The sequence below is a fragment of the Salvia splendens genome, chromosome 7 (genome assembly GCF_004379255.2).
Source record: "Salvia splendens isolate huo1 chromosome 7, SspV2, whole genome shotgun sequence".
Lineage (NCBI taxonomy): Eukaryota > Viridiplantae > Streptophyta > Magnoliopsida > Lamiales > Lamiaceae > Salvia > Salvia splendens.
In genome coordinates, this window is record NC_056038.1 from 15,387,324 (window position 1) to 15,394,511 (window position 7,188).

A 7,188-nucleotide genomic window follows, 5' to 3' on the forward strand; every position below is an offset into this window, starting at 1 on the left:
GCCGGGAAAGAATGATGTCGTACCGAGAAGCCCAGCGCCGCAATGATTTCACAACTTGTTGGCAAGCCGAGCTCTCCAGCGCATTGTTCCTCCGGAGTACATGATATTCCTCCCACAGTTCGTCAACTCGACTCTGAACATCTGATATGGTCACTCCCCCGCGCACACGGATGTAATCCTCGTACGCAGTCCTCTCAGCAATGGTCGTATTCAGCTCGGCCTCCAGATCCTTCTTATCGGACTCTAAGTCCTTATTATCGGCCTCCAGCTTCACTAAACGAGCCAGAAGCTCGTCATTCTTCGTCTGATCGGCTATAGCTCTTTTCTCAGCTTCGTCTAAAGCCGAAGAGTACAGCCGTTTCCAGTGAAGTATCTCCATCTCCTTGAGTACAAAGCAGCTATATTAGTTCGGCAGCTGTACCGAGCAGATAGTAAAATACAACAGGAATAAAGGCGAGTACGAAAAGCTATACGAAGACAAGTGTGGAGAATTTTTCATTCACAAGGAAAATTTTTTACACTAGGAGGGCTTCAAGGCCATTTTACAAGGAAGAAACTAGACTAAGAGAAGGGAGACGAAATCATACTCCACCAGCTTCGTCTCCGGCTCCTTGGTCTGGTTCAGCTTCTTTCTCCTGAGCTACCTCAGCCTCGGCCTCGCCTCCTGCCGGCCTCGCCTCCGCCTCCTGATCGGCTTCCTTCTCCGGATGCCCGGCCCGCTCGACTTCGGCCTCCAGCTCCAGCGGCTCGGCCTCACCCTCTCCGTTGTAAGTCGAAGCGGGTGAAACGGGTCCCACGGAGGCAAAGATAGCCTCCAGGTTCTCGTCCCGATCAGCTCGACAACTCCGGACTCGGTCTGCAGAAAGCAGGACCGAGGATGAAGCGAGCTCCTCAAGGAGCGGCAGATTCTGAAGCCGAGCAGCTATCTCTCGGCTGTACAGAGGCAGCACGACGTCGGCCCCCTGCTCGCCCTTATCGGTAATTAGCCTTACCAGACTACCGACAAAGGCCGAGAACTGGCTGCTCAAAAAGAGTTTCTCCGTGTAAACACGGAGAGCCTCCCCCTGGGCAGCCACGGCGGCAGCCTCCTTCTGAGCCTCCCGGTGCTTCGTCTGCTCTTGCAGGATGATGAGCTGGTTTTTGGCTGACCGAGCTTCATCCTGAGCCGAGATCCTAGCAGCTCGGGCCCTCTCAAATTTGGCCTCAGCCTGTTCGGCCAGACTACGAGCAAGATGCAACTCCTTCTGCATCTCCTCGTAGTCGTGGGATGCTTTGGAGAGCTCCACGGAGACGAGCTTTGCTCTCTGAAGATGAACAAGGAAAAAACTCAACACAATGGCCATCAAAAAATGTGGAAAAGAAGCCAAGTCAGAAAGCTTACCTCCACAAAATTCGTCGGCCATTGAAAAGGCTCAGGGACGTGTTCCGGGATGTCTGCAACCACCTCGGAGATGACCAGGTCTTTCCCCGGATCCGAAGAAGAGGTCTTTTGCCTCTTCGGATTCTTCTCGGCTTCAGACGCCGAGCGAGGGGCTCTCTGCCTCTCCGGCTCCACAAGCTCGGAGGACTTTCGGATAGCCTTATTCAACATGTACACTGCCAAAAAGCAAGAAAGCAAGGTTAGTTTTCTTCGTTAAAGCAGTAGAGCATAAAGATAAAGAGAAATCCTCACCCTCGGCCTCTTCGTCCGAAGACGAGATGTCGAACACGACGTCGCCCTTGACGAGCTCAGACTCCGTGTATTGTTTCCTAACTATGGGAATCTTGTTGAGCTCGCCATCGAGCTCGTCCAACGGTTCAGGCCGAGGATGACGGATAACGGACTTCGGCCCTCTCCAGGGAAAACTAGGAGCCGCGGTCCTATCATAGTAGAAGAAGCGGTTTTGCCACTTCGGCCACTTCGTTTTACAAAAGGCCCTAAAGGGCTGTACAGGAATCAAGTAGTACCAAGACCCCTTCCTCTTAAATTGAAAGAATTTAAGGATCGCCTTCAAAGACAAATCCCTTCCTAACCTACGGAGTTCGGCAGCGAAGGCCGACAAGTGCCTCCAAGAGTTCGGAGTCACCTGGCCTAAAGGAAGCTGAAAAAAATCTAGTAAATCTATAAAGGCAGAAGGGAGGGGGAAACGAAGCCCGCATTCTAAGCAGGCCTCGTACACGGTGGCGTACCCCTCCGGCGGGGAGTCAGCCCTATGATCACCGTCGGGTACCACCACCTTCCCCCCAGGAAAAAAGTATTTTTCGGGTAGGGATATCACAGTATCCTTACTCAAAATACTATGGAAATACTCTACGGTCTTCTCCCCGGACTCTTTCCGGCCAGAAGACCCCTTACCGCCTCTCCTACTGCTACCCGACTCCGAAGAAGAAGAAGAAGACATTTTTCTTACTTTTTGAAGGTGAAGAAAGTCTGAAGAAGCTCTTGAAAGCGGAAGAAAATTTCTCGAGAAAGAGAGAGTATAGAAGACGCAACAGCAAAAGTGTGCAAATGAGGAAGAAAGAGCATATTTATCAGATTCGGGAAAGATTTCGAGATCGTTGCGCCGTTTCGAATCCCACCTTTTCAGGATTCAACGGCCGGATTTTACTGTCGCATTTAATGCAGGCACGCGCAAGGCACGTCCCCTGACGTCAGCCTCCCCCTTACCATTATCCAGAATGCCGAAGTGACTCACCTCGCCGAAGTGATTCACTTCGCTTTTCGGGGGGGGTAGTGATGGGGTACGAACTAAACCCTAATGGCAAGCCCAATAACAGTGACGGCCCATCAGCCCAGAGCCCAAGAAAGAGTATCTGTTCGGCACCAAAGAGTTCGGCACGACCAAAGAGTTCGGACTCAGCCTACAGCTCGGTAAAAGCCGACCAGTCAAGCTCTCCTCTCAGATCGGCAAGAGCTGATCGGTAAAGTCCAGCAGTTCGGTCTCAGCATTCGACCGAACTAGGAGTTAGTGGACTCATGAAAGGCCTCCACGACCTCCGCTATACCCACGATCTATTTAGTGGTACGAAGCAGTTATTGAGCAGTTATTGCTCACCCACGATCTTGTTAGTGGGGCTGCAAACCACGACCTTAGTTCAATGTATAAATAGAACTTAGATCAGATAGAAAAGGGTTAAGCTCTCTAGAGATAAAATACCTTATAGCAAGTCTGTGTTGTAAGCTGTAATCCCAGATCAAGCAATACAATCTTGCCCTCCCTTCTTCCCGTGGACGTAGATTTACTTCAGTAAATCGAACCACGTAAATTCTTTGTGTCGTAGTCTTTATTCTCTACCGGCATTTATTAACATCAGAAATTCGCGGATCCATCACTCCCAGTGATGGATCCGCGAATTTCTGATGTTAGTAAATGCTGGTAGAGAATGAAAACTACGACACAAAGAATTTACGTGGTTCGATTTACTGAAGTAAATCTACGTCCACGGGAAGAAGGGAGGGCAAGATTGTATTGCTTGATCTGGGATTACAGCTTACAACACAGACTTGCTATATGGTATTTTATCTCTAGAGAGCTTAACCCTTTTCTATCTGATCTAAGTTCTATTTATACATTGAACTAGGATCGTGGTTTGCAGCCCCACTAACAAGATCGTGGGTGAGCAATAACTGCTCAATAACTGCTCAATAACTGCTTCGTACCACTAAACAGATCGTGGGTATAGTGGAGGTCGTGGAGGCCTTTCATGAGTCCACTAACTCCTAGTTCGGTCGAATGCTGAGACCGAACTGCTGGACTTTACCGATCAGCTCTTGCCGATCTGAGAGGAGAGCTTGACTGGTCGGCTTTTACCGAGCTGTAGGCTGAGTCCGAACTCTTTGGTCGTGCCGAACTCTTTGGTGCCGAACAGATACTCTTTCTTGGGCTCTGGGCTGATGGGCCGTCACTGTTATTGGGCTTGCCATTAGGGTTTAGTTCGTACCCCATCACTACCCCCCCCGAAAAGCGAAGTGAATCACTTCGGCGAGGTGAGTCACTTCGGCATTCTGGATAACGGTAAGGGGGAGGCTGACGTCAGGGGACGTGCCTTGCATTAAATGCGACAGTAAAATCAGGCCGTTGAATCCTGAAAAGGTGGGATTCGAAACGGCGCAACGATCTCGAAATCTTTCCCGAATCTGATAAATATGCTCTTTCTTCCTCATTTGCACACTTTTGCTGTTGCGTCTTCTATACTCTCTCTTTCTCGAGAAATTTTCTTCCGCTTTCAAGAGCTTTTTCAGACTTTCTTCACCTTCAAAAAGTAAGAAAAATGGCTTCTATTTCTTCTTCGGAGTCGGGTAGCGGTAGGAGAGGCGGTAAGGGGTCTTCTGGCCGGAAAGAGTCCGGGGAGAAGACCGTAGAGTATTTCCATAGTATTTTGAGTAAGGATACTGTGGTATCCCTACCCGAAAAATACTTTTTTCCTGGGGGGAGGGCGGTGGTACCTGACGGTGATCATAGGGCTGACTCCCCGCCGGAGGGTTACGCCACCGTGTACGAGGCCTGCTTAGAATGCGGGCTTCGTTTCCCCCTCCCTTCTGCCTTTATAGATTTACTAGATTTTTTTCAGCTTCCTTTAGGCCAGGTGACTCCGAACTCTTGGAGGCACTTGTCGGCCTTCGCTGCCGAACTCCGTAGGTTAGGAAGGGATTTGTCTTTGAAGGCGATCCTTAAATTCTTTCAATTTAAGAGGAAGGGGTCTTGGTTTTACTTGATCCCTGTACAGCCCTTTAGGGCCTTTTGTAAAACGAAGTGGCCGAAGTGGCAAAATCGCTTCTTCTACTATGATAGGACCGCGGCTCCTAGTTTTCCCTGGAGAGGGCCGGAGTCCGTTATCCGTCATCCTCGGCCTGAACCGTTGGACGCGCTCGATGGCGAGCTCAACAAGATTCCCATAGTTAGGAAACAATACACGGAGTCTGAGCTCGTCAAGGGCGACGTCGTGTTCGACATCTCGTCTTCGGACGAAGAGGCCGAGGGTGAGGATTTCTCTTTATCTTTATGCTCTACTGCTTTAACGAAGAAAATCTGACCTTGTTTCCTTGCTTTTTGGCAGTGTACATGCTGAATAAGGCTAGCCGCAAATCTTCGGAGTCCAAGGAGCCGGAGAGGCCTAGAACCACCAGCTCGGCGCCTGATGCCGAGAGGACTCCGAAAAGGCAAAAAACCTCTTCGGATCCGAAGAAGCCGGAGTCGACTTCGGCAAAGGGGAAGGGGAAGGCCCAGAAGCCCCCGAGAGCGCCAGAGAAAGACGTGGTCTTGGCGCCTCCTTCGGAACATATCTGTGAGCCGTTTTTATGGCCCACGGACTTCGCCGAGGTGAATTCTCTTCTTGATTTTCTGGCCTTGCTTTTTTTCTGTATTTTTTGTGGCCCCTTTGTTGACTTTTTTCTTTATTCATTTTCAGAGGAACGATATGCTCTCCAAGCTCGTCGCCGTCGAACTCTCCAAAGCGTCCAATGACTATGCTGAGATGCAGAGGAAGTTGGCGGCTGCTTGTCATCGGGCCGAACAGGCTGAGGCTAACTTTGAGAAGGCCAGAGCTGCTAGGATTTCGGCCCAGGATGAAGCTCAGTTTGCCAAAAACCAGCTCGTCATCCAGCGGGAGCAGACGAAACGGAGAGATGCTGCTGCCGTGGTTGCCCAAGGGGAGGCTCTCCGTGTTTACACGGAGAAACTCTTTTTGAGCAGCCAGTTCTCGGCCTTTGTCGGTAGTCTGGTAAGGCTAATTGCCGATAAGGGCGAGCAGGGGGCCGACGTCGTGCTGCCTCTGTACAGCCGAGAGATAGCAGCTCGGCTTCAGAATCTGCCGCTCCTTGAGGAGCTCGCTTCATCCTCGGTCCTGCTTTCTGCAGACCGAGTCCGGAGTTGTCGAGCTGATCGGGACGAGAACCTGGAGGCTATCTTTGCCTCCGTGGGACCCGTTTCACCCGCTTCGACTTACAACGGAGAGGGTGAGGCCGAGCCGCTGGAGCTGGAGGCCGAAGTCGAGCGGGCCGGGCATCCGGAGAAGGAAGCCGATCAGGAGGCGGAGGCGAGGCCGGCAGGATGCGAGGCCGAGGCTGAGGTAGCTCAGGAGAAAGAAGCTGAACCAGACCAAGGAGCCGGAGACGAAGCTGGTGGAGTATGATTTCGTCTCCCTTCTCTTAGTCTAGTTTCTTCCTTGTAAAATGGCCTTGAAGCCCTCCTAGTGTAAAAAATTTTCCTTGTGAATGAAAAATTCTCTACACTTGTCTTCGTATAGCTTTTCGTACTCGCCTTTATTCCTGTTGTATTTTACTATCTGCTCGGTACAGCTGCCGAACTAATATAGCTGCTTTGTACTCAAGGAGATGGAGATACTTCACTGGAAACGGCTGTACTCTTCGGCTTTAGACGAAGCTGAGAAAAGAGCTATAGCCGATCAGACGAGGAATGACGAGCTTCTGGCTCGTTTAGTGAAGCTGGAGGCCGATAATAAGGACTTAGAGTCCGATAAGAAGGATCTGGAGGCCGAGCTGAATACGACCATTGCTGAGAGGACTGCGTACGAGGATTACATCCGTGTGCGCGGGGGGAGTGACCATATCAGATGTTCAGAGTCGAGTTGACGAACTGTGGGAGGAATATCATGTACTCCGGAGGAACAATGCGCTGGAGAGCTCGGTTTGCCAACAAGTTGTGAAATCATTGCGGCGCTGGGCTTCTCGGTACGACATCATTCTTTCCCGGCGTCCCGCAATCGAGAGATTCCTTAGGCATTTCCCGCCAACAGATGCTCGCACTCCAGATCAAGCCTTTGGTTCCCTTGTTCAAAATCCTACTCCAAGTCAACAACGAACTCCGGAACAGCCGGAAACGTCAAGACGAGAACGGGCTCAGGAGCAACCGGAATCGTCAAGACAGGGACGGACTGAAATTCGCCGAAGAGTTGTGACTATGAGCGAGCAAGATCAGCAGATGCTTATTGCAGAGACTCTTCATCGCCGAGGTGTTAGGACTTCTCGGGCTCGGGGAAGAGGCGTTGGGTCGAGGATAGCATCTCGTCGACCTGCTTATTCTTCATCTGCTCGGAACAACCGAACTCGGCTTCCAGAGGATTTTGCAGATAGGTGGCTTAACTTCAGCAACCCTGGACAGTAGAATAGTCCTTTGTAATAGCGTAACGCCATTTTGTAGGGTAGCGGAGTTGTATGCCGAACAAGATTTGAAAAATGAAATTTTGTTT